This window comes from Tachyglossus aculeatus, chromosome X4 (genome assembly GCF_015852505.1).
Source record: "Tachyglossus aculeatus isolate mTacAcu1 chromosome X4, mTacAcu1.pri, whole genome shotgun sequence".
In the NCBI taxonomy this organism is placed as follows: Eukaryota; Metazoa; Chordata; class Mammalia; order Monotremata; family Tachyglossidae; genus Tachyglossus; species Tachyglossus aculeatus.
The window spans coordinates 21,213,145-21,240,050 of NC_052098.1; the positions used below are offsets into that span (position 1 = coordinate 21,213,145).

A 26,906-nucleotide genomic window follows, 5' to 3' on the forward strand; every position below is an offset into this window, starting at 1 on the left:
ATCTCTCTAGTCAATCATGATTCTTTATTAGGCCTTACATGGGGAAAAATAAGCTTTTTTCATGTCTGTTTTTAGCCAATGGGTAGAAATTTGATTTTTTTTGTATAGTCCTGTGGTGTTGAATTGTGAACACGTTTCAGTTGTTATGTGGGTGGAATGGTGCCCACCCTTCAGTCCCAGAGATTTCCCCTAGGAAACAGCGGATTCTTACTCAGCTACAGCAATCTCTACTGAAGGAACATTCTCTGCTGCAACATCCAACAACAACAAAGATCACACCCAAATTGAACATTTATGTTTAAAAAAAAAATCCCGACACTTTGTTTCCAGAAGGAGAGAACAGGAGAGTAAATGCAGCTGCCAGCCCACCCTACCTATCAGCTGTTTTTCTCTCTTCCTTAGTCCCTCCGAATAGGGAGAGGTTGGGAGGGGAAAATCCTGAAGAGTCGGAAACACCCAGTTGTCTTTACAGCTGTTCCTCCGACAAGAAAGGAAAGAGAAGCCATAGCAACACAAAGCCTGCAGGCCTGCTTTGGGGATGAAAGTTGGGAAAACATTAACTCTTCTTGGTTTCTGGAAGTTCTTTGATGTGGGTAGTGGAAGAGGGGGCGAGGTCTTTGAAAGTCTCCTTCATGAGAGCAAAAAGCACAGTACTTTCAAGTGATAAGAGAACACTGAAACCTAGGGTAGAAAAAACTGAAATTCATTTGTATTAAAGAGGAGCTGGCAACCTCAAAGGACCATTTAAGCACTAACAGTCAGAAGCAGGAGATAGGAAGCTACATCTGTGCTGAGTGTGATGAGGAAAGGCAGGTATCTGTTATCTGCAACAAGCAGCTTCCTTTTCTGAATGAGACTTGAATACAGCAATATTAAGTTCCCAGTCCCTTGAACGCTACTGTAGCTAGGTACCATTATCAAACAATCAATCGGGAGATCGATGGTGATTTACTGAAGGCCTTCTGTGAGCAAAGAACTTGGGAGACTACGGTAGAATTACTGGACATGATCCCAGGCCTTAAGGAATTGATAATCTAGTATTTGAGCTAGAGCTTAAGTAATAGGGTACATAATATTTGCATAAAAGCTCTATGGGAGATTGTGAGGACTTAAGTGACACAGATGTCCTGGAGACGCAGTAAGGAAATACGAACAGGGGAGATTAGAAATTAGATTATTGCAATAATAATAATAATAATAATAATAATTGTTTTATTTGTTTAGCACTTACTATGCTCCAGGCACTTTACTAAGTGCAGGGATTTGGTACAAGCAAATCAGGTTGGACCCAGTGCTTTTGCCATGTGGTGCTCACAGTCTTAATGCCCCTTTTACAGATGAGGTAACAGACACGGAGAAGTGAAGTGCCTTGCCCAAGGTCACACAGCAGAGAAGTGGCGGAGCCGGGATTAGAACTGCCATGCTGCTCCCTTGGTGTAGAGAAAAAGTCCTGGAAAAGGTGTGATTTCCAAACAGCTTTGACAATGAGGAGAGCAGTGATCTATGAGTTGGAAGCAGAAGGACATGAGCAAGAGCTTGGTAGCAGGAAAATGTTCCACCACAAGCAGAAAAGCTTGAAGTGAAAGAAGAGTGAGAACTGGGGTGCAGAGGGAGAAAAGTCTGGAAAAAATAGGAGGGAGAGAGCAGACTGAGTACAGCGTGGCTCAGTGGAAAGATCACGGGCTTGGGAGCCAGAGGTCATGGGTTCTAATCCCGGCTCTGCCACTTGTCAGCTCTGTGACTTTGGGCAAGTCACTTCACTTCTCTGGGCCTCAGTTACTGCATCTGGAAAATGGGGATTAAACCTGTGAGCCCAATGGGGGACAACCTAATCGCCTTGTATTCCCCCCCAGTGCTTAGAACAGTGCTTCACACATAGTAAACACTTAACAAATGCCCTTATTATCATTATTATTATTACCTTAAAGCCAACGGTCAGGAGTTTCTCTTTCATGAGATTTCTGAGGTTTGTGAGGAGTGGAGGATTGTGTGCAGAACAATGCATTAGGAAAATGATCCCAGGCAACAGAATGAAGTATGATTGAAAAGGGGAGAGATGGGAGGCAGGGAGACCAGTGGAAAGAGCATGATCCAGTAGGAAGAGCATGCGCCTGGGACTCAGAAGACCTGGATTCTAACAGTACCTCTGCCACGTGCCCGCTGGGCAACCTTGAGGAAGTTATTTAACTTCTTTCACTTTAATTCCAATTAACTGTATTTATTGAGCACTTCTTGTGTACAGAGCACTATACTAAGCACTTGGGACAGTACAATATAACAGAGTTGGTAAACATGTTCCCTGCCCAGAAGGAGCTTACAGTGTCGGTGTCCTCATCTTAGTGGATACAGTATGGGCCTGGGAGATGGAGGACCTGGGTTCTAATCCCAGTTCTACCATATGTCTGCTGTGTGACCTTGGGACAGTCATTTAACTTCTCTGGGTGTCAGTTCCCTCCTCTATAAAACGGGGATTAAGAATGTGAGCCCCATGTGGGACAAGAACTTTGTCCAACCTGATTAGCTTGTTTCTACCCTAATGCTTAGAACAGTTCTCGGCACATTGTAAGTGCTTCACAAGTACCGTAATCATTATTATCATCACCATCATCATTATCATTGAAATACCTGTTCTCCCTACAATCTAGACTGTGTAGTGTGGGACAGGGACTGTGTCTGATGTGATTATACTGTTGTGTCTACCCCAGCACTTAGTACAGTGCTTAACACATAGTAAGCACTTAGCAAATGCCATCACTATCATCATCAGAAGATGACAGGAAGTAGTCAAATTGGGATATGATAAATGTGGTGGCCATTAGGATGGAGAGGAAGGGATAAATTCCAGAAATGTTGTGAAGGAAAAGACAACAGGATGTGGTGAAAAACTGAATATGGCACCTGAAAAGGAGTTAAGAGTGAAGGATAATTCCAAATTTGCAGGACTCAGGGGTGGGGAGGATGGCAGTGGTGTCAACTCTAATGGGAAAGTTGGATGGAGGAAAGGATTTGGGAGGGAAGTAAGGAGTTCAATTTTGGACATACTGAGGTAGAGGTACCTTGGATATCCATGTAGAAATTTAGTGGACAAAGGAAACTGAGATAGAGAGAAGGAAGTCAGTATTAGCAAGAAAGATTTGGGAATGATATGCATAGTGGTGGAAATTGAAGCTTAGGAACAAGAAGAGTTCACCTACTGAGGCAAAGTGAGAAGACAAGGGGGTTTGAGGGTCACCCACAATTAGGAAATGGAAGGCAGAGGAACAGCCAGCGAAAGACAATGAGTAGGACTGCACAGGGATAAAGGAGAGCCTGTATCATTAAAACTACAATTAGGTAGTATTTCCAGGAAAAGGGAGTGATCCATAGTTTTTGAAGGCAGTCAACAAGCCAAGGAAAATTAGGATACTGTAGAGTCTGTTAGATTTGGCAAGAAGGAGATCATTAGGAGCCACAGGAAGAATTGTTTCAGTGGAATGAAGAGGGCAGAAACAGGACTGTAGTGAGTAAAAAAGAGAGTTGGGGGAGAGAAAGTGGAGAAAGCGAATGTACAAAACCCACTCCAAGAGTCTGAAGGAGAGTGGAAGGATTTCATTCCTACTTGCTCTAGTTCCACCAACTGCTGTCTATGGTATGAGGAAGCACACTATGAAGTAATCCAAGGCTGAAGGCTGATGGTGGAAGATCAAAGGAGCTTTAGGGAGCAATCGGAGTTGAGTTCAGTGAAAAAGGCAGTGTTTAGGAAGTAGATCTGTGCATCAAGAAGGAAGGTTGGATACAGAGTCCAAATGAGGCATGATGGTGAGTTTCTTGAGGGATCGTGCCTATTAGCTCTGTTGCACTATAATAATAATGATGGCATTTAATAAGCGCTTACTATGTGTAAAGCACTGTTCTAAGCACTGAACTGTACTCTCCCAAACAGTTAATATAGTACTCTGCATACAATATGTTCAAGCAGCTTGGCTCAGTGGAAAGAGCGCGAGCTTGGGAGTCAGAGGTCATGGGTTCAAATCCCAACTCCGCCACTTGTCAGCTGCGTGACTTTGGGCAAGTCACTTCACTTCTCTGAGCCTCAGTTACCTCATCTGTAAAATGAGGATTAAGAGCGTGAGCCCCACGTGGGACAACCTGATCACCTTGAAACCTCCCCAGCACTTAGAACAGTGCTTTGTACATAGTAAGCGCTTAGTAAATGCCATTATTATTATTATTATTAACTGGTACCACTGATTGATTGATGGCTTGGAATAAGTGGAAGGGGAAATAACAAGTGTCTTTGGAGGTACAGAACAATTATGCAAAGAGGGGTTGGGTGGGAGCAAGGGCAGGTGAGGAGGTTGTGGTCAGAAAGTGGGATTTGAGAGTTGGTGAGGTTAGAGATTTTATAGTTACAAGTGATGATGAGGTCCAGGTTATGAATAAATTGGCAGATGGGTTAGGTAGGGTAGAGCAGGATAGCTGCAGTGTTCAGGAGTTAGAGGAAGCCTACAGCTCATCAAGAAAAACATGTGGGTATTGAAATACCTGAGAATTAGTTCAGGGGAGAATACAGAGATTAAGAAGGTGAAAAAAATGTCAAGAATTCTTCAAAAAAGCAGATGTAAGGCAGGGTGCTGCGGTAGGCGACTATGACTACTAATTATGGCGGGTGTAATAGGTGAGTTGCAAAGAAACAGAAAGTGAAGGATGTAGAGGGAGTGATGAGGTGAATGTGGCACAAGAGAGCAAAGAACAGACCAATTCCTTTCCCTTTCCCAAGAGTCAAGGTGAATGGGAGTAGGTGAGGACCCTTCAGGAGACAACGGCACGAGGGGCATTGTCATCCCGAGCCAACTGGGACTCAGTGACGAAGAGGGGAAGTTGTGACTGGGTTAGGAATAGGTCAGGGATGAGGGAAATCTGCTCACCCTGGACTGGGAGTGTCATAGACTGCATTTTAATGGTAAAATGGAGAGAGGGATCACGAGAGGGGAAGGATGGGTTAGACGGGAGTGAACAGAAGGGGTTTGATCCTAGGGAGGAGTGGCCTGGGGCTCCAATTGTGAGAGAGAAGATCAAGGATGTGGTCAGCAGAGAGTTGGGTAGGGAGGTTATGGGTCAAATCTCTGATCCATAGTCACCCAAAGCTTCCAGTCATTGGTCTTGAGTGACCACATCTTCCAGTCCTTGATTCTAGACCAGTATATATTATCTGTATAGATATATAATACTAGACTAGTATTACATGTATATGTATAGTCCTATGGAAATATTCCTAAAGTTAGCTGAGTAAAGTGTGTTATATTGTTTGACCCCTTAGCTTTTTAGTTTTGCCTCATGCAGCCCAAGCCAGTATTAGAGAAGTGAAATGTACAGAAGCATGGCTATTTCATAGTTAACGTTACATACCTCAGTGACTGGCCTCACTTCCAAGTGGGGCTGGAACAAAAAAAAAGCAAAAATGCCTTTATGAACGACAATAAAAAACATTTATCTGAGGAGACAAAGTCATACATTTATTTGGTGTATGGAAATTCAGATCATTTCATGATTTTCACAATAGAGGGGGGAATGAAAGGAGACCAATTTCAAAGTATTTATTGAGTACTTACCCTGTTCAGAGCACCTGGGAGAGTACAATATAACAGAGTTGATAGGCATATTCCCTGCCCTCAGTGAGTTGACAGTCTGGGAGCCCCATGCGGGACAGGATAATCCAACCCGATTATTTTGTATCTACCCTCGCTCTTATTACAGTGCTTGGCACATAGTAAGCACTTAACCAATACTTCTAGACGGTAAGCACATTATGAGCAGGGAACATGACTATCACCTCTCTTGTTTTGTACTCTTCCAATGACTTAGTACAGTGCTCTTCACAAATTAAACACTCAATATCACTGACTGATAAAATACCATAATAATAATGACTATTACAATGATCTACCAGGGGTTAGACCATTCACCTAAAATTAATAAAAAGAAACAATGCTATATTTCTAAGAATAATAATGAAAGATTTGCAAGTCACATTTTAAGGCCAGCAGAAGATTTGGATTAGATTTCCTTCAAGGTGTCAACTAGTTTCATTTGTTTTAAGCTGGAAACAAGTGAGGTCTATAAAACACTTGAAGAGTCAATTTACCATTTACCTTATTAATCAGTGAGCTGTATTATCAAGCAATAAAAAATGATGATGATGGCATTTGTTAAGCGCTTACTATGTGCGAAGCGCTGTGAAAAGTGAAATTTGGTTTTGGGAGCAGATTATAATAAGAAGCGATACTGAATGCCAGTGTATTTCATTTTTCAATTATGTTGCCCTTAATAAAGGACTTGTGAATAATTACATGTTCACCAAATGCAGAGCCCCCTCCTACCTCACCTCCCTTCTCTCCTTCTCCAGCCCAGCCCGCACCCTCCGCTCCTTTGCCGCTAACCTCCTCAATGGGCCTCATTCTCGCCTGTCCCGCCATCGACCCCCGACCCACGTCCTCCCCCTGGCCTGGAATGCCCTTCCTCCGCACATCCGCCAAGCTAGCTCTCTTCCTCCCTTCAAAGCCCTACTGAGAGTTCCCCTCCTCCAAGAGGCCTTCCCAGACTGAGCCCCCTTTTTCCTCTCCTCCTCCCCATCCCCCCCACCCTACCTCCTTCCCCTCCCCACAGCACCTGTATATATGTCTGTACAGACTTATCACTCTATTCTACTTGTACATATTTACTATTCTATTTATTTTGTTAATGATGTGCATTTAACTTTAATTCTATTTGTCCTGACGACTTGACACCTGTCCACATGTTCTGTTTTGTTGTCTGTCTCCCCCTTCTAGACTTTGAGCCCGTTGTTGGGTAGGGACCGTCTCTATATGTTGCCAACTTGTACTTCCCAAGCGCTTAGTACAGTGCTCTGCACACAGTAAGCGTTCAATAAATATGACTGAATGAATGAATGAATTTACATTACTATCAAATAGTTACCGGTTGACTCTTTGTACCAAGTAAGAGTATATTTAACTCAGGATAATACACCACCCACTAATGTTGCGTGCATCATAGAATCTCTTCATTGCCTTACAAGCTCCAGAAACTAGTAGTACTAAATCCGCCAGAAAGCAAGAATCTGTAAACACTGGGATCTTAAGAACTTCAAAGGCCACAATGCAGACACTTTACAGATGTAAAAAAAAAAAAAAAAAAATCAATACAACTTTGCATAGTAGTTTTTTTGCCTGGTCAGCATTTTACGGCTGCATCATCCTTTATTAGAAAAGCATGAGGAACTACACTATTTGTTTGTTTCTTCCCTTAATGCAACCTGAATACTAATGCTAATTGAATGAGGAACTGAATGTGTTCCTCAACCCTCCCCCACCCCTAATCACTTAGGATGGCAGTTCTCTGTAACCTTCCCCACAAAAATCTAGTCCCAATTAAATCGAAGGTAGAGTACAAAACCAAAGGCTATAAAATCTGGGAATGGAATATTAAAATGCCTAACAACAAATATACTCTGATGGTTACAAAAAAGTTTATCAGGGACAGCAACTGCTTTTCATTCATTCAATCATAGTTATTGAGCACTTACTGTGTGCAGAGCACTGTACTTTCATGACTATTAGGAATATCTCCCACAGACTATGGCAGTAACACAAAAACTTCCCAAGCGGCTGGGAAGCCGCATGGCCTAGTGGATAGATAGAGCACGGACCTGGGAGTAAGAAGGATGTGGGTTCTAATTCCGACTTCATCACATATCTGCTGTGCTTGCTTGGGCAAGGCACTTCACTTCTCTGGGCCTCTGTTAACTCATCTGTAAAATGGGGTTAAGACTACTGTATGCCCCATGTGTGTACCACAGTGCCTAGCACATGGGAAACGCTTAACAAATACCATTTAAAAAGCCAAAAACTACTAGTCGGGAGAAAAGATAAAATTGACCCCTCTACCTAGCTTGGCTAGATCACTGTTTATCACACCACCATGTTCCTCATCTCTTAAACCTATAAAGTTGGTATTACCTTTGAGTGCTGCTCTATCTTTCAATCCCCCATATGTAGTCTCTCAGCTCATTCTATCAGTTTTTCCTCCACACTCATTTAATCATATTTATTGAGCTCTTACTGTGTGCAGGGCATTGTACTAGGCAAATGGGGGAGTATACAGACACTTTCCCTGCCCACGACAAACTTACAGAATGGCATCCTCAGGATACACCCAATTCTCTCCAAATAAACTGTCACCAGGCTGGTTCAAACACTTGTAATATCCCCCTTCCACTACAGCATTAGGTTTCCCTCAAATCTTCCTGACTAGAGTCTCTACTCCTCTCCAGTCTGTGTCTGTCTTCCCCATTTATTGGTAAGCTATTTGAGGGCAAAGATGATGTGCACTGTCTCTACTGTGCTCTCCCAGGTGCTTAGTACAGTGCTCTGCCCATAGTAAGAGCTCAGTGAATACTACTGAGTGATTAACTGTTAAATAGTACAAATGCTGGAAAGAGCCCTAGGATTGTAAGTCTTTTCAATACAGTGAAATTAAAACTCAAATGCTCTCTCAGGAATTCAGTTCTTATTTTAAAGGTGCAATAAATTACAAAGAAATAATATTGAGTACATTTAATGGGGAAGATTCTAATCAATTGCACTGACTTAAATGGCTTCATGTTGATTTTTCCCACTAGACATAGTTGATATATTTCAAAGCACTGTGCACCTTTCAGTTGCTTTAGGAATACACATATCTCTGGAATATTTACTTTCTGTCTCTTGGCCCAGAGATTTATTAACTCATTCCAGTTTATTAGGAATCTTACATTAAACTAAACACGGAGCTAACTAAATTAAGCTGTGGCTAAATTAACTTGAATGAGGTCTATTTAAAATAATGGACCTGAAATTGCACAGAAGAACATCTTTTTTGAAATGTATATATTTTCATAATGTTTAGTACAATATCCCGAGGCACTTCAATCAGCACTTATCATCTAAATAATAGCAATAATAATATCCTAAATAATCTACTTGGTACTGTTGTTCAATTTAGTCAGCAATCGCAGCACTACAGAAGAACAAAAAAATCCACAAGGCTTAATTGACTTAGTACACAGAAAGAAGGGGTTTGCAGTAACATTGATAAAGTTGTACTTGTCTAAGGGCAATATAATCTGACGCAGAATGAAAATAGTGGGGGAAGGAGGTCTGCGGCTGAGTAACCTGGCCACCCCAGCTACCCAGATTCGAATATTTCTCCGACCTCTGTGCCACTCTTCAGGGAGTGTGGAAGAGTAGTTCACTCACCCACAAGTACAGGAGGTTCTGATAATCCACCAGCGTTTTTGATGCATGAATATAACAGATCATCTTAGAGAACAAGACAAAACTCTCAACTGATCTCTCCTCGTAGTTGATGGATTTGAAGAAACAGGTTCCCTCAGTAAGGAAGAGTAACATTTAGGCAGCTCTCTGAAAGCACTAGTTTTAATAACTAGATAGAAATATAGAAAGATTCAAGGGGACACCAGGATAAAGTAAACCCAGTCTTTACTGGAAAGATCCTCAGAGATAACAAAATCAAAACTATCCATTTCCATTGTTCCATTTCCAAGATGAAGAAATACAAAGAGGATAAAATTAAATACCAGATATAAATTACATCAAATATAAATCCATGTCTAATAAAGTTAACTCAAAACATGTTTAGTGTGACCTTATAATTCAAACTTCTTTATTTGAAGCTAGGATCACTTCATCCGTGCTACATTAAAGTGAGGCACATGAAGAGAATGAGCAACAGCACGATATCCAAATGGCTGCTTTTGGAAGACTAAAATTGGGAAACCAAATGCAAGGTGGGGCACAGGAAATGTTTCCAGGGTATGGTTATGTTGCCAACAAGTTATGTTGCCAACTTGTACTTCCCAAGCGCTTAGTACAGTGCTCTGCACACAGTAAGCACTCAATAATTACGATTGATTGATTGACTGATTGATTGACTGGTAAAAACTGGGAGGAATTACCCAAGTACTAATCAGCAGTGCATGCTGCTCTCGGGAAAGAGAGCAAAACATATCAGGAGAGAAAGAGGCAAAGATAAAGGCAGAACCAAGGGTTTCAAACATGAAAATGCAACAAGAAATGGAATGGCCTTTTGTTCACACAAGGATGCCAGGATTATGAGTCCCATATTCAAATTTTCAGTTAATAATAATGATGGTATTTGTTAAGCGCTTACTATGTACCAAGCACTGTTCTAAGTGCTGGGGTAGATACAGAGTCATCAGGTTGTCCCACCTGGGGCTCACAGTCAACCCCCATTTTACAGATGAGTTAACTGAGGTCCAGAGAAGTGAAGTGACTTGCCCAAGGTCACACAGCGGACAAGTGGCAGAGCTGAGATTAGAACCCTCATCCTCTGATTCCTAAACCTTTCCCTTGTCACTTGGCCAGGCTGCTTTATTTACATACCCACTCAAGGGCATCAATGGCATCGTTTTGGATAGAAAGGTCATGGATACAATTGTGTGTGTGTGTGTGTGTGTTTGCACACACAAATGTCTATCAGGGAATTTCAATGTATTTGTTTCCTTTAGAAATGTAGTGTCAGACTTTCTGAAAGCATTCTTAAAAGCAACACCAATACTGTGTGCAATTCCATGTAAACCCATTTACAAGTTTACTGTTGCTAAATGTCTGGATTCTGAATTATCTTTGAGGAAAATATATTTTCCTGACAAGTTGTACGTATGTATTTTCAAAATAAATATCCCAGAACATGTAGGCTATATTCTTCATACTTATAGATCCAAATCTTAGAAAGGGTTGGTACTTCAACTAAAAAAGGAATTGCATATCCAATACAATATTACTGCTAATATCCTTTGCACTAGGTAAGAAAATTAATACAAAGCATGGGTCAAATATGTAGACCACAAACAGCTTATCCAGAGTAGCAGAGTAATGATACCAAAATAAAATCAATTTTTCTTAGTCCATATATTGCAATAACTAAGACTAAAATCAGTTGTTTTCATGTCTTAGGATCACTTGATAGTGAAAATTGTTATTATAGACTTTCCTGCTGAAATCAACTTTTTGTTGGTTGGAAAAGGTCACCATTCTTCACTTGTTATAAGGCAGGACAAATCAAAATAGACAACATTGCAATGAGGCTGGCATTTCTTAACCAGTTTAAATAGTCTAATTAAAAATAAAATGAAGGGGAAAAATCCTGAATACTTGCTTGTTCTTCACAACTATACTGAAACAGAATAATCTGGTCATGTGTACAATCAAAAAGGACAATGGGGAGAAATGTACAAGGAGCCTTTAGTCTAGAAAAGGAACTTACAATCATGATTTTGAAAATTTCAAACTCAGCCTTCATTCTTCCCAACTGACAAATGCTAAATTATTCAGCATTCTTGTGTCGAAGCCACTGTATCCTGTGAATGTGTTGGGTGCCCCTTAACCAGCTCTGTCATATCCAAACTGCTCATGGTATTCTGAGTATGGACATATATTTTATATAGTCACAAAATTATCGAGTGCTTTATTTTCAATTCTCTTCTGCATGATGCTGAGCGTTTTGTTGTCTAGCAATGGTCACTGCTCATTCAGTAATGATTAAAACTAGTGACTTTAGACCTCGGCTTTGTGTCTTGCTTAGTACGGTGCTTTGCACACAGTAAGCATTCAGTAAATGTGACTGAATAGATGCTTCTTTCTTCTTTCCGAAGTTAGATAGCTAGTTATGCCTATAACTGTCCTTTATTTTGGAAGATTTCACAGACAGTGATGATGATACAACAAACAATGTATTTGCGTATGGCTGAAAACAAGCCAACTATCCATTCCACATTGCGAGACTGTAAAAATAATTACTTGTTTGTTGACGTGTTTGCCGCTTGCGGCATTATCAATACTTCTACTTGGTATCATAATCTTGCTGAAGTGTTCACTCTCCTGATGCCTGCAACACTGGGTTTCTCTGTCCAGCCAAGTTGGGTCACAATGAACATCATCCCAATACTAATGAGATGGCTGATTTTCTTTGATGGTACATCTTGTCTGCCATTTCATGCTGAGGATGACTAGATGACTGGTGAAAATTCTCACAAATCGAGATCTGCATTTTCTGATAGGGTCAAGTCCCAAAGTCTCAGGGGAAGTTGAAGTTCACTGCAGCTTTATAGATCTTCGACTTCTTCTGAAGACTGAGGCCTTTTGGTTGACAAGGTCTGGTTTCCGATCTCCGAAATGTCATGGCCTTCTTGATTCTGTTGTTTACTTGTTAGTCTATTTACACATTATTAGATAGTGTGCTCTCTGGATGACGAATTCTGTGATAGAGTTTTATATTTATGGCTTCAGAAATCCCCAGGTTCCTCGTACTCCTGGCCTGTTCTAAAAAGTGATGCCAAAAATGAGGACATGCTCTTTCACTTCCTAAAGTCCAGGAGGGAATGGAATGGAATCTGTAATCACGCTGAGAAGCAGTGTGGCTCAGTGGAAAGAGCATGGGCTTTGGAGTCAGAGGTCATGGGTTAAAACCTCAGCTCCGCCAATTATCAGCTGAGTGACTTTGGGCAAGTCACTTTACTTCTCTGTGCCTCAGTTACCTCATTTGTAAAATGAGGATTAAGACTGTGAGCCCCCCGTGGGACAACCTGATCACCTTGTAACCTCCCCAGCGCTTAGAACAGTGCTTGGCACATAGTAAGTGCTTAATAAATGCCATCATTATTATTATTACTATTAATCATTGTCTGGACATCCTTTTTAGAATGAGGCCATCACACCCGTGGCCTAATGGGACTCATGAAGTGTGTGGATCTGCAGCTAGATCACGATGAAAATAATAACAATTATTACTATTAAGTACTTTTTATACACAAAGCCTTGTGCTGAGGTAAGTACAAGATAATCACACTGGGCTTAAACTTTAAATAGATAATCGAAATCCTTACCTCAAAGTGAGTCTATGCCTGGTCTGTCCCTGGACCTTCTTCCTTAAACCTAACCTAAGCACTTCCTGCTACAGTTTAAGAAGTTGTCTTTTTTCTGACCAAACGTCACCACACTCCAATCTCTTCCTATTCCCCTATTAATGAATATTATTCATGTCTGTCTCCCTCCAATTAGAGCATAAGCTCCTCATGGGCAGGTAGCACATCTCATGTTTCTGCTGTACCCTCAAGCATTTCGTACAGCACCTGGCACCCAGTGGGCAAGCAATAAATACCACTGCTGCTACGTCTTCATTAAATTAAAAGACTTTTATGTAGCTTCTCAACCAAGCCATTGAATAATCAATCCAATATAGATACAGAGTCTTAGTGCTGCTTTCACAGAAAATGAAAATATAAAAATTAAATCGCAAACTATGTTTCAACTGCTAGTCCACAAGAACAGTAACCCATTTCATAAAATTTATAATAATAATAATAATGATGATGGTGGCATTTATTAAGCGCTTACTATGTGCAAAGCACCGTTCTAAGCGCTGGGGAGGTTACAAGGTGATCAGGTTGTCCCACGTGGAGCTCACAGTCTTCATCCCCATTTGACAGATAAGGGAACTGAGGCCCAGAGAAGTTAAGTGACCTGCCCAAAGTCACACAGCTGACAAGTGGCGGAGCCGGCATTTGAACCCGTGACCTCTGGCTCCAAAGCCCAGGCTCTTTCCACTGAGCCACGCTGCTTCTCTAATAGTGCTATGCACTGAAATATTCTCTGAAATCTACCAGTAAACTCTTGCATGTTTTGGTGCAAAACAATTCATGCAAAATAAAAATGAATGAAAGCTATAAATCTTCATTTTACCGTATTCATTAATCTCAGTGGAAGAGTTTCACAGAAAGTGACATCCAATCATCTTTTTTTAATTTTTAAAGTAAGGAGCATAAACCTTTTCTTAAAGCATTGTGGATTCTCATTTGTAGTAGGAATAAGCTGTTTCAAACATTTTCTGTATACAATTGAAATCACATTTCAGCTATGGCTAACCTAGGCCTTTTTAGACCTGAGATCAGTTGTCTATTCTTACTCACCCACATGATAACTTATGAGACTGCTGTAACAGCCGGTCTTTGGGGAGAGATGTGGGATGTCAAATCATCCAATCAGGGACACAGTCGTAAGCTGGCAAGGGCATTTCAGGGAACGAGAGGAGAAAGCTTAGCAGGAAGCAACGGCCTTTCCATTAGAAGTTCATTCAATCGTATTGATTGAGCGCTTACTGTGTGCAGAGCACTGTGCCAAGCGCTTGGGAAGTACAAATCGGCAAAACATAGAGACGGTCCCTACCCAACAATGGGCTCACAGTCTAGAAGGGGGAGACAGACACCACGGATAGGGGTGGACTGGTGTACACACCACTTATAAAAGCCAAGCCTTTATAAGGGTTTGAAAAACTTCCAAAGTCCCCCTGCTTTTGGATCTTCTGACACTGAGAGGGGAAGGTGGCTCCCTGGAATTCTGTTCCCATCCTGGCCTAATGAAATATAGTGAGGGTTTTTGGTTGGGTTTTTTTTTCTTAACTGGTAGTCACAGGAAAGTAGGCCAGAGATGTAAGAATGTACTTGAGGGTTTATATTTTCCCATCCCTTTTTCGTTCATTCGATCGTATTTACTGAACACTTACCATGTGCAGAGCACTGTACTAAGCGCTTGGGAGACTTACAAGTGTGAGAAGCAGCAAAGAGTACTGGATAGAAAATGGGCCCTGGAGGCAGAAGGTCATGGATTCTAATCCCGTCTCTGCCATGTGTCTGCTGTGTGACCTTGGACATGTCATTTCACCTCCCTATGCCTCAGTCACCTCATCTATAAAATTAAGATGGTGAGCCCCAAGTGGGATAAGGACAGTGTCTAACCCTATTTTCTTGTATCCATCTCAGTGCTTAGTACAGTGCCTGGCATACAGTAAGCACATAACAAATACTACAATTATCATTGTTATTGTGATTATTAATATAACAATAAACAGACATATTCCCTACCTACATGAGCTCAAAATTATAGAGTTTTTACCCAAAAATAGTATTTATTAAATGCATACTCTGTGAATATCACTGTACTAAGTGCTCGGGAGGGTACAATTGGAGTTAGTAGACACGATTTCTACCTTCGTGCCTTTGCTCTGAGATCAAGCCCACATACGAAGACTGGAGACTCTTCTCTTAGTTAATCTGTGTGTGTATAAGAGTAATTAGGTAATAACAGCTGGTTTCTTATAGTCTTTTTCTGGGGTGTAGTCTAAGTCTTACTTGGTGTCTTTTTATTTGAAGACTCCTTGCATTCTTGTCTTTTGTATTTTTGATTAAGCAGTAGTAGTTCTGGCTGTGATTCTGACTGCGTAAATATTTCTGCCATGTTTACTGTGGCTTCTGTGGAACTTCCTTTCAAATATAGGCCAGACCCTTGACCTCCCCCCACCTTCTCTCCCCTTCTTCATTCTGGGTGTAGGAAAGCTGCAATTTTCAGGCCTGTTTCAGGGTAGATCAGCAAGTCTCACAAAACATGTGAGTCTAACGTAAATTCCACATAAAATTAGAAGGCTATGAAGACTGGTTGGGCGTCTGAGAGCTATAAAATCCAGGTGAGAGGCACTATAAACACAGGCGGAGGGAAAATAGTGAAGCAATAATCTCCATTATTCAGGCAATACAAATCCCCACTGCCGTGGAAAGCGATGGCTTTGTGTCATGGCCTTAAATTCCATGACATCTTAATCCCAAATCAAGTGGTTAATTTTACAATCATCTTCATCATCGCAATCATCAACAGCATTTACTGCATGCTTATTGTGTGCAGAGCAATGTATTAGGTGCTTGGGAGATATATAAAATAAATAAAGGCACGATCTCTGCCATCAAACTGATTTCAGTTGACTAGGAAGTACAAGCTGACAAAGTGGCACTACATTTAAAGACTTAAAAAAGTAAGTAAATAAAAATTAAATATACAGATAAATGCATAAAGATATCGAGGTTATAAGGGGATGGCATGACTGGAAAACTCAGGAAGGAGTACCTGGAGGAGGAGGTGTTTTAGAAGGAATTTGCAGGAAAGGAGGGATGGGTTTGGCAAAATGTTCCCGGAGGTGAAAAAGGTTTCAGAGATAGAAGCAGGAGAGTCAAAAATGAGGGATGATTAAGAAGTTTCCTTAGAAAGATGAAAAACTGTAACTGAAAGTGTAGAAGGCAACAGTCACCTGCTAATGCAACAAATTTCACTGGGCTGGGAATCACAGAAGTTACCCCCCAAAACTCATTTGTGGCATGTAAACCCAGTCCCAAACAGTCGTGGCTTGCATGACTTTTCTGTCTTCTGAAATCACACCCCTCTCACCCCGCCTCCCTGAAGTGGAAGTGATTTCCTATGGGTTGACCTGAAGCTGAAAAAAGCAAGTAGGTAGGAAGGAACTAGTCAATTAAGAACGCCAAATCCAATGGTTAGGAGATATTCTGTAAGCAAAATACAACAGAGGCATCTACCGGCAATTTTTGAGAAGATGAGCAATGTCTCCTAAACTGACACTTTGGAAAAATGGTACATTCCTATGTTTTCTTGGATTTCAGGGTGGGGAATTACTCTGTATTCAGAGATTTGAGATATAGTGTAATCTAGTAGATAGAGCAACAGTCTGGGAGGCAGATGACTTGGGTTCTAATCTCGGCTCTCTCTCTTACCTGATGTGTGAACCTGGACAAGTCACTTAATTTCTCTCTTTCTTATTTTCTTCATCTGCAAAAACGGGGCTAAAATACCTGTTCTATCTCTCCTTAAGACTCAATCCCATGTGAGATAGGGGCTGTGCCTAACTACTTACATCATATCCAACTCAGTGCTGCGTACAATACATGGAACATAGTAAGTACACAAAATACCCCACTTATTACTTAACGATAATAACTGAAGGGAAAGATTTCTGAGAAAAATATTCACAACTGCAGAAAATGAATCTCCAAACTGCAAATCAATGATAACGGTAATTTCAAATACAGGTGATGTGATATTAAAGTATCCCTAGCTCGCCGAACAAATCCTACCTCAGGACACAGAGTGGACTGGTGTGCTTTTCAGTGAGAAGGATGGAGAGGAGAATTGCTCTTTGCTTCCATGGACAGATAATAATAATATCTTGAATTTCATTTCTAAAGCAGCTTCACATAACATTCAGGAGTTGGTTATTCTTATCTCTCTTTTACAGATGCAGATGAAAACACTGAGGCAGAGAGAGGAGATTAAGCGACTTGGCTGAGGTTACACAACCAGCCACTGGCAGAACCGAATTAAAACTTCCAGACCTGTGCCCTTTAACCCAGACAAAGAGCGGGAGTGAAGCAGCTAGAAATATTGATATGGTGGTCATTGACCTTCCCAGCAGTAATGCTGCTTCACGGCACAATCTAGAGCCCAAGTGTCACATCTGGAAGATGTCAGGATGTTCTACCCACACATAAGCCTGGCCAGATGGAAAAACATAGTTCAAAAATATGTATAGATAGATAGATAGAACAGTGCTTTGCACATAGTAAGCACTTAACAAATACCATTATTATTATTATTATTATTATTATTATTATTTGCACCTAAGAGAAAAAAGGATACTATCTCTTGAGGGCCAAGACCATGCCCATAAGTTCTATTTTACTCTCCCAATGCTTAATTCAGTGTTCTGCACAGAGTAAGTCCTCAGACACACAATTTATTCATTGATAACATTACCTCATTCAGTGGTATTTATTGAGTGCTTACTATGTAAAGAGCAATGTACTAAGAGCTTGGGATCACGTTTTTAAATGTTTCATTTTCAAAGGGATTCTCTTTTTTGAAAGTACCTTAAATAAAACAGATGGAAATGAAATAATTAGAAATTTGCAATAATGTAATAGCTGAATAGCATCCAAGAGACTGTAAAAGGTAGCATTTTCCTGAGGATTACATTATGCTGCATTTCTTTCTCTCTCATCTTACTTAGTACAAGAGTGAAAAACAAAATGAACCAGTTTCATTCCTTACAAGTACGAGCCTAATCTTCAATGCCTGGACTTTCAGGATGTTCTAAATCTTTGTATGACTGCCATATAAAAGTGTGGACAATTTATAGCCTGCTTCGCTATAAACACATAGCACAGTCAGCTGAGACATCTTTCCTTTACAATTAAATACAAAAAAGAGGCATGATGATTTATCATTTGATGCGATGGAAAGACTCAAAGTAGAATTTTCTGAGTACAGTATGAATTAAAATCCACCCACATTAGAAGAAAATGGAGTGGGCACATCAAAAGCACCTAAACCCCACTGCTGCATGATTTACAAACAAGACTGACATTACATATCTATGGTGAGGCTTGCCAACATCTGAGATGGAAAAAAACGTTGGTATCTCTGGGCTTCTGAACAGACTCACAGAATAGTGTAGCGTAGTGGAAAGTACATGATTTTGGGAGTCAGAGGACCCGGGTTCTAATCCCAGCTCCACACCGTGCCTGTGGACAAGTCACTTAATAATGTCTCTATGACTCAGTTACCTAACATGTAAAATGGGTATTTAATACCTGTTCTCCCGCCTGCTTAGATTGTGACCCCTGTGTGGGAAAGGAACTGTGTCTGACCTGATTATCTTGTACTTCCCCAGTGCTTAGAATGGTGACTGACTCATAGTAAGTGCTTAACAAATACCACGAATAATCAATTAATTAGAACTTCAGGTGCTCTGAAGAATATCCAATGCAAGGGAACCCATGGGGATGAGGTAGCCTTAGCTCCTCTACAGGTTATCTGAAAGAGCCCTGCAGCAGACTGGATCCTCCGGGGATATTAATATTAATAATAATAATGATGGTATTTGTTAAGCGCTTACTATGTGCCAAGCACTGTTCCAAGTGCTGGGGTAGGTAAAAGGTAATCAGGTTGTCCCACGTGGGGCTTACAGTCTTAATCCCCATTTAACAGATGCGGCAACTGACAAGTGGCAGAGCCGGGATTAGAACCCATTCACTCATTCATTCATTCAATCGTATTTATTGAGCGCTTACCGTGTGCAGAGCACTGTACTAAGAGCTTGGGAAGTACAAGTTGGCAACATATAGAGACGGTCCCTACCCAACAGCGGGCTCACAGTCTAGAAGGGGGAGACAGGCAACAAAACAAAGCATATTAACAAAATAAAATACATAGAATTGTAAATATAGACAAGGATAATAGAGTAATAAATCTGTACAAACATATATACAGGTGCTGTGGGGAGGGGAAGGAGGTAAGGCGGAGGGCATGGGGAGAGGGAGAGGAAGGAGGGGGCTCAGTCTGGGACCAAAAATGTCAAAAACTAGGTAAACTCCATTATGCACTGGGTAGGTACCCTGGGTTTCCATGAGCCTTGGGGGTGGTCTCACGGAGCCGACTAGGCATCCCTAAAGTGTGGCTTAGTGGAAAGGGCGTGGGCTTGGGAGTCAGATCATGGGTTCTAATCCTGGCTCCACCACTTGTCAGCTGTGTGACTATGGGCAAGTCACTTAACTTCTCTGGGCCTCAGTCCCCTCATCTGTAAAATGGGGATTAAGACTGTGAGCCCCACGTGGGACAATCTGATCACCTTGTATCCTCCCCAGTGCTTAGAACAGTGCTTTGCAAATAGTAAGCGCTTAACAAATGCCATCATTATTATTATTATTATTTCCTGTGTTCTTATGCCTCATGAGAAGCAGAAAATACCATCCACTTATGTGTGCGTTATTATGGAACTCAGTTTGCATATGAAAGGCTACATTACAGTGTTTGATATTGCTACATCACAGACATCAGAAAGTGGGAATGATAGGACCATTGACTCTTAGCCCAGTGCTCTTGCCATTAGCCTGCCAAATCTGTCAGACTCTAAGTAGACATTAATTTTCCAATTCATGATAAAAGCCAAATGAATCAGAGGATCTGATGCAGAAAGAACCTATCTGACCTATCTAGGGCCTAATTAGGTGAATTTTCAGCCAAAGAAATTCATATTAAATATTTGGCTTATCGTTAAAGTTGGAGGCTTTTGCTTCATGAGATTGAAACTGGCGCCATTAACTGTATTTACCCAAATGAAAACCAAATTTCATTTCCCAGGAGCTAGGGCGATCTGAGGAAAATTTGTAATTAAAAGCTCCAGCGCCGATAAAAACAGAAAATACCAAAGTTCAGGTTTAGAGCTTAATATTTAAAAGGTTGGGAAAGGTTGTGAGGTTCAAAACTGCACAGGCTAAGCTTGGTGATCTGATTAGGAGAAACCAGAGATGGCAAAACTGCCTGGAAGAATGGCTTCATCTAAAATAACCTCCCCAAATTTATTCACTCTAGCTTTCTATAGCTGAAGCAGCAAGAAATACTCTACTACATGAAACTGTTTTTTTAAGGTGTGGTTCCAATCAGGAGATGAAATGAAGCACAAAGCCCAGGAAAACAAACTGATGGATTTCTCCCAGCTTTTCCCTTATAAGAACGTGGATTCCACCCTTGGGGGAGGGAGGGGCTGTTTTTCTCCCACTATTGGTAAAGGAATCACTCTCCTCCCAGAATGTTTAAGTAACTTCCCAAGGGTTGGGGGAGTGAGGTTGCACTTCTGCTCCTTTCCCAATTATGTAACTGGTCCTTCATGTCAATTCTACAGGGCACAGCATGATTCCAACAAGCTATCTGCAGAGAATCTATGCAAGCAAATTAGAAAAAATAGAGAGTTATTTTCTCTCAATCCAATGGTATTTACCATGCTTGGTATGTGAGAGTACTGTACTAAGCACTTAGAAGAGTACATACAACAGAATAAGGAGACATTTCCTGCCCATAACGAGCTCTGAAGAAAAAAGGGATTCTAAATGGTTTAAAACAGAGAAATGTTCAAGCTACTGGGTCAAATGCCAACAAAGTGTATGGGAATAATTAAACAAATATTGAATTTCATATTTAAAATTTATTGACATATTGTAGTGGAGTCTTTCTAAGCAAATTGCTATCATTAACTGTTAAAAAAAAGTTATATGGACAGGGAACAGGTGTTCTATTCTCCCAAGCATTCAGTATAGCTCCTATCAGTCTGCAGATGCTCAATAAACACCATTAATTGATGTGACTCAAAAGAGTATTTTTAAAAGTACTCTTTGGTTAAAAGAAAAGTATCTGGTTATACTGCAACACCTCTTGCTTTAAAAGTGTAAAAAAAAACCCAAAACATCAGGGGAGTTCAAAGGAAGGCCACATATATGTCTTGGCAGTTGAACTTTTAATTTCCATTGAACAGCAAGGAAAATATGCTTCTCTCAGTCCAATGAATAGATATTCTGATGAAGATAAACTTGTAACTGGTAGAATAGTTGGAGTTGGGATGAAGTCTCATACTATTAGCAGTAGGGTGTTTTCTGTGTAGAATAAATGAGTAACTATTTAACATAGATTACCCTGGATTTATGGGGCATTATTTTGTCCATTAATAACAAAAGTGAACTTGACTTGAAGGTATTCCTCACACACTACGGAATCATGTCAGAATCCCTTTGTGCAAACAAGTTCAGAAATTGTACTAGAGATTATTTACAAATGCAAAGTCCAGAGCACAACAGACAAAAAGAGATGTTTGCTCTCTTTACACTCATAAACTGTAACTCAGATAAGAGAGTCCTGGGGTAAAATAGAGTCTAGTTAGGGGAAATTCTCTTAACTTTTCTCTGTACCTCAATTCCCTCAATTGCAAAATGGGGATTCAATACCTGTTCTCCTTCCTACTCAGACTGTGAACCTCACGTTGGAGAAGGACTGTGGCCAACTTGATTGTCTTGTATCTAGGCGCATAGTTAATGCTTAACTAGTACTGTAATCACTATTCTCACTGATTTTTCTGAAAACTCTAAACTCTTCTGATTTCTGCAGGCATCCCCAAATCCTGACAAACGAGGACTAATGCATACAAAGTCATTCCATCGTAGGCAAACACAATTTTATCATTCCAAAATATGTAGTTTCGCACCTCAACATTGTATTATTTCATGAGTCATCTGTATTTGTAAACATTTCAATCCCACAGAGAAAGTTACATGAAGAAGACAATTTGCATATACTAATTTGGCAAAAATTGCTTTCTAAATAACGCATTAGAGAAGCCATATTCCACTTTTCCCTTTAGTGCTTTTTTGACAGTCGGAAATGGATACAAGTTGTAATTTGCTTGTATCCATTTCCTAGTTTAACTAGTGTCCGGTAAAATCATTCAAACAGCATGACAGATAAAAGCAATAATGAAAAGTGTTTGCAATCTTCTGAGAGCTATAATGCTCACTGAATGCAAACAGTAGTTAGGGAATAAAAAAAAAAACTGATGCCTGCTAAAACAGCCCCTAAGTATATTTTGAGTATCCAGACACAAGCATGTTATGTAAAGCGATGTGCACTGATTCAGTAATCCCTAAAGCTCCTAGGCCGCCTTTAATTTACCTGAACAGAGGACTGCTTTGAGAAAATCCTTCCAGACCGTTCCAAAATACAGCTGCAGGAAACAGCATATTTTTGTAATCACAAAAGCCGAATAACAACAACAAAATATGTCAAATATGAGGCCAATGGCAGCTGAGCTCTCACGTCTTTCTTACAAATAACAATCGAAAATGTGAAAACTACAGGTAAAACGGGCAATAGATTACAAAGGAAGTCTTACGTCCATTATTAAAAACAAAAAACACTGACATTTAAGAAATAGCCAAATACAAAAAGCAAAATACACCTGAAGGAACAATGTTTGTCCAAAATGTTGAAACCTCATTTCTGATGAGTTAAAGTGATTCTAATCAATGTTAAGGTCCCAATGCACGATCACAACAATGTTAGAGGGAATTATTCTTAACAACTGATTCTATAGCTTAGTGTTCACTGTTGCTCCGTATTCTGTGATTTTATTTTTAACCCCTTTTCCTATATTGCAGAAGTAAGTTGGCTAGTATGCCGTGTTGATTCAAAAGAAAATGCATATATTGCTGGGGCATTTCGGCAGAAAGGAAACGCTGCTTCAACTTCTCATAAACACAAAAATTTCATATTCAAAAATTTATCAAAGACACTTTCTTTCATAATAATAATAATAATAATAATAATGATGATGGCATTTATTAAGCACTTACTACGTGCAAAGCACTGTTCTAAGCACTGGGGAGGTTACAAGGTGATCAGGATGTCCCACATGGGGCTCACAGTCTTAATCCCCATTTTACAGATGAGGGAACTGAGGCACAGAGAGGTTAAGTGGCTTGCCCAAATGCACACAGCTGACAGTTGGTGGAGCCGGGATTTGAACCCATGACCTCTGACTCCAAAGCCCGGGCTCTTTCCACTGAGCCACGCTGCTTCTCTATGAAGCATTCTCTTTCATATGAGCCAAGAAGTTTATTGAAGGGTCTGTTTTCCTTTAAACCCTACCGGGAGAAATACCCAGTAGTTGTCATAAACACCACCAATAATTGCCAAGAAGACATGAGATAAGCCTGATTTTCTCATCTTTAGACTCACGTTAACCATAACATCAGGAAACACTGAGTTATGCTGAAAAGGGCTCCATAGCTCTGAGGAACTGAGGGGAGAAATAATAGCAGCTAAGCAACTCTACCCGTGAAAAAGTGGGAGGATAAAAGGAGATTATGATTCAGATATAGATATCACGAAATAGTAATCAAGACGTGTATGTGTCTGTGGATATGCATCCCTTGGCCTCTTGGACACTCAAGATTACACAGCAGAATAACCACCACTACTCAGTTGAGCAAGTCCTATCATCTAGCCACATCTCTGGGGATTGCTTTGCTCTTCAATATGCCTATTCTTGGCTGTCGCACTCCCAGGAGGTGTACGAAACCATTCTGCCGCCTTAAGAAAATCCATCCACGCTGGCTATGATGTAAACCCATAGGCAATCTTTCATAGCAAGAGACCTCAAAGCTCTACCTGCCTAATGTGTGATAGGAACATTAACTCTTTCAAATCTCGAGGGACTACTGAGAAGCAGTGTGGTCCAATGGAAAGAGCATGGGTCTGGGTTTCAGAAGACTTGGGTTCTAATCCCAGCTCTGCCTCTTGCCTGCTATGTGACCTTGAGCAAGTCACTTAACTTCTGTACCTCAGTTTCCTCAATTGTACAGTGGGGTTTCAATCCCTGTTCTCCCTCCTATTTAGACTGTGACCCTCATGAGGGACTGAGGCTGCATCCAACCTGATTACCTTTTATCTAGCCCAGTGTAGATAAAGCACAGCAAGTGCTTTACAAATACTACAATACAAATAATAATAATGATTCCATAACTGTTCTTCCTCCTACTTAGATTGGGAATCCCAATTTGAACCGAACCTAGCCCTTAGTTGAGTGGTTGGCACACAGTAGTCCCTTCTAGACTGTGAGCCCGTTGTTGGGTAGGGACCGTTTCTATATGTTGCCAACTTGTACTTCCCAAGCGCTCAGTACAGTGCTCTGCACACAGTAAGCGCTCAATAAATACGATTGAATGAATGAAAGTAAGCACTTAAATACCACAATTACTATATGCAGTGCCATAAAAAGTCACTGGACATTCTGAAAATGGTAATTCTTCTCTCAAAATGTCAAACTTACTAGAAAGGAGTAAATGTAAACATTGGGAGAATTGGGTTCAATGTTAGGAGAAATACTGAAGACTTAACCATTTCACTGTTATTATCTTGTATCTACCCCAGTTTCCAGCACAGTGCTTTATACACAGTAATCACTTTGTAAAAACCACAGTAAATGAATCCCAATATTCTATGATATGTCTATTGTCTCAGAAGATACTGGATTTCCCATTTCAAATGCGGCTCTCTATCCAGTGGGCAGGGCCTCCAGATCAGATATTTTCCCAATAGAAATTATGTGTAATTTACTTCATTCATTAATTGTTTTTAAAAGGATATGAACAATATTGTAATTTCGGTCTTGCCAAAAGATTATTTGGTGACCAATCTCTTTAAAGTAAGTCTTTCTTACATGTGCTAGGTGAAAATAAACAACGAATCCTAGTTCTATGTCAAAGACTTTCCAAGGGCATACATTCCCTAAACACCCTTTTATAAATAAGTAGGTGTAGTTTTTCACGGCCCATGATTTCCAAATTTATCACATCTACAATAATAGTGACTAGTAAAAGAAAACAATCAAGATTTCCTTCCTTGTGATTTAAAACTCTTTTCTTACCCGGTTTAGAAAAAATTTCCCTAGTGAATTTAAATTAATTCTGTTTCCTTGTCTCAGCTATTCTCTTCATTAAATGTGCAAGTTTATTGCAATGGGGATTCTTATGAACGCTGGGCTCATGACATAAGTTTGCAGAGAATAAACCTGACTTTAAGCTTCTTTCCAACTGTTCTTTTTTTTATAAAATACATATAAAGATGTATTTCTACATCTCTCCCCCCTTCTAGATTGTGAGCCCATTGGGCAGGCATTGTCTCTCTGTTGCTGAACGGTACTTTCCAAGCGCTTAGCTCAATAAATACGACTGAATGAATGAATGAATAAAGATGGCCATGAATTTGGCAAACATATCTAAGTTATGCCATATCTGGAAATTTACATATGTAAGTATGCAAAAACTATGAAGCATTCCTTACAGCTTGAGAATGTCAAAGGAACTAATAAAATATCAGAAAGCTCAAAAGGATTTTTTTTAAATTTCAAATACCTGGCAGTTATTGTCCTGTCTTGTCTAATTTACATAAGAAAAAATTAAATATCATATTGGAAAATGGTATGCCATGTGAAAATTCCAGGAACACTTCACGAGAGTTGGGAGTGTAGTGGAATAATATGTAATGCCACATTTTTCAGGGATAAAGGAACAGAGTGGAAAATGTAAAGGATCTTGGTTCACCTATCTGCCCTGCCCTGAGCATCCTTCTGCTCGGTCTTCAGAGGGCAAGATAAATCTCCTTTGCAAAGTAAGCATCTGCAGAACTACTGAGAAGCAGCGTGGCTTACTGGATAGAGCACGGGCCCTGGGGGTCTGAAGGACCTGGGTTCCAATCCCGGCTCTGCCACATGTCTGCTGGCTGAGCTTGGACAAGTCACTTATATTCTCTGGACCTCAGTTACCACACCTGTAAAATGGGGATTAATAATAATAATGCTATCTGTTAAGCGCTTACTATGTGCAAAGCACTGCTCTAAGTGCTGGGGTGGATACAAAGTGATCAGGTTGTCCCACGTAGGGCAGTCTTAATCCCCATTTTACATATAATAATAACAATGGCATTTGTTAAGCGCTTACTATTTATTACTCTATTTATCTTGTACATATCTATTCTATTTATTTTATTTTGTTAGTATGTTTGGTCTTGTTCTCTGTCTCCCCCCTTTAGACTGTGAGCCCACTGTTGGGTAGGGACTGTCTCTATATGTTGCCAACTTGTACTTCCCAAGCGCTTAGTACAGTGCTCTGCACACAGTAAGCGCTCAATAAATACGATTGATTGATTGATTGATTGATTACTATGTGCGAAACACTGTTCTAAGCACTGGGGAGGCTACAGGGTGATCAGGTTGTCCCATGAGGGCCTCACAGTCAATCCTCATTTTACAGATGAGGTAACTGAGGCACAGAGAAGTTAAGTGACTTGCCCAAAGTCACACAGCTGACAATTGGCGGAGCCGGGATTTGAACCCATGACCTCTGACTCCAAAGCCCGTGCTCGTTCCACGGAGCCACGCTGCTTCGTGGTAACAGGCACAGAAAACTTAAGTGATTAAGAGTGTGACCCCCATGTTGGACAGAGACTGTGTCCAATATGATTAACCTGTATGTACCCCAGTGCTTAGAACAGTGTTTAGCACATAGTAAGTGCCTAATAAGCATTATTACTATTATGAGTAGTACACAGAGACCAGGGAAAGAGTTTCAA

The 26,906-nt window shown here is 40.5% G+C and overlaps 1 protein-coding gene across 42 annotated transcripts in view; it reads right to left on the reverse strand.

Moving 5' to 3' along the window:
• The window catches only part of PTPRD (protein tyrosine phosphatase receptor type D), a 1,852,740-nt gene that overhangs the window by 507,310 nt on the left and 1,318,524 nt on the right, over positions 1-26,906 (reverse strand). For 40 of the 42 annotated variants that reach the window (XM_038769706.1, XM_038769750.1, XM_038769737.1 and 37 more), the window contains one exon: positions 5,389-5,418. The exons of the other annotated variants lie outside the window; for them this stretch is intronic. The gene's annotated coding sequence lies outside the window, so the exon portion shown is untranslated. The remainder of the gene's footprint in view (positions 1-5,388; positions 5,419-26,906) is intronic. 42 annotated transcript variants of the gene reach the window in all.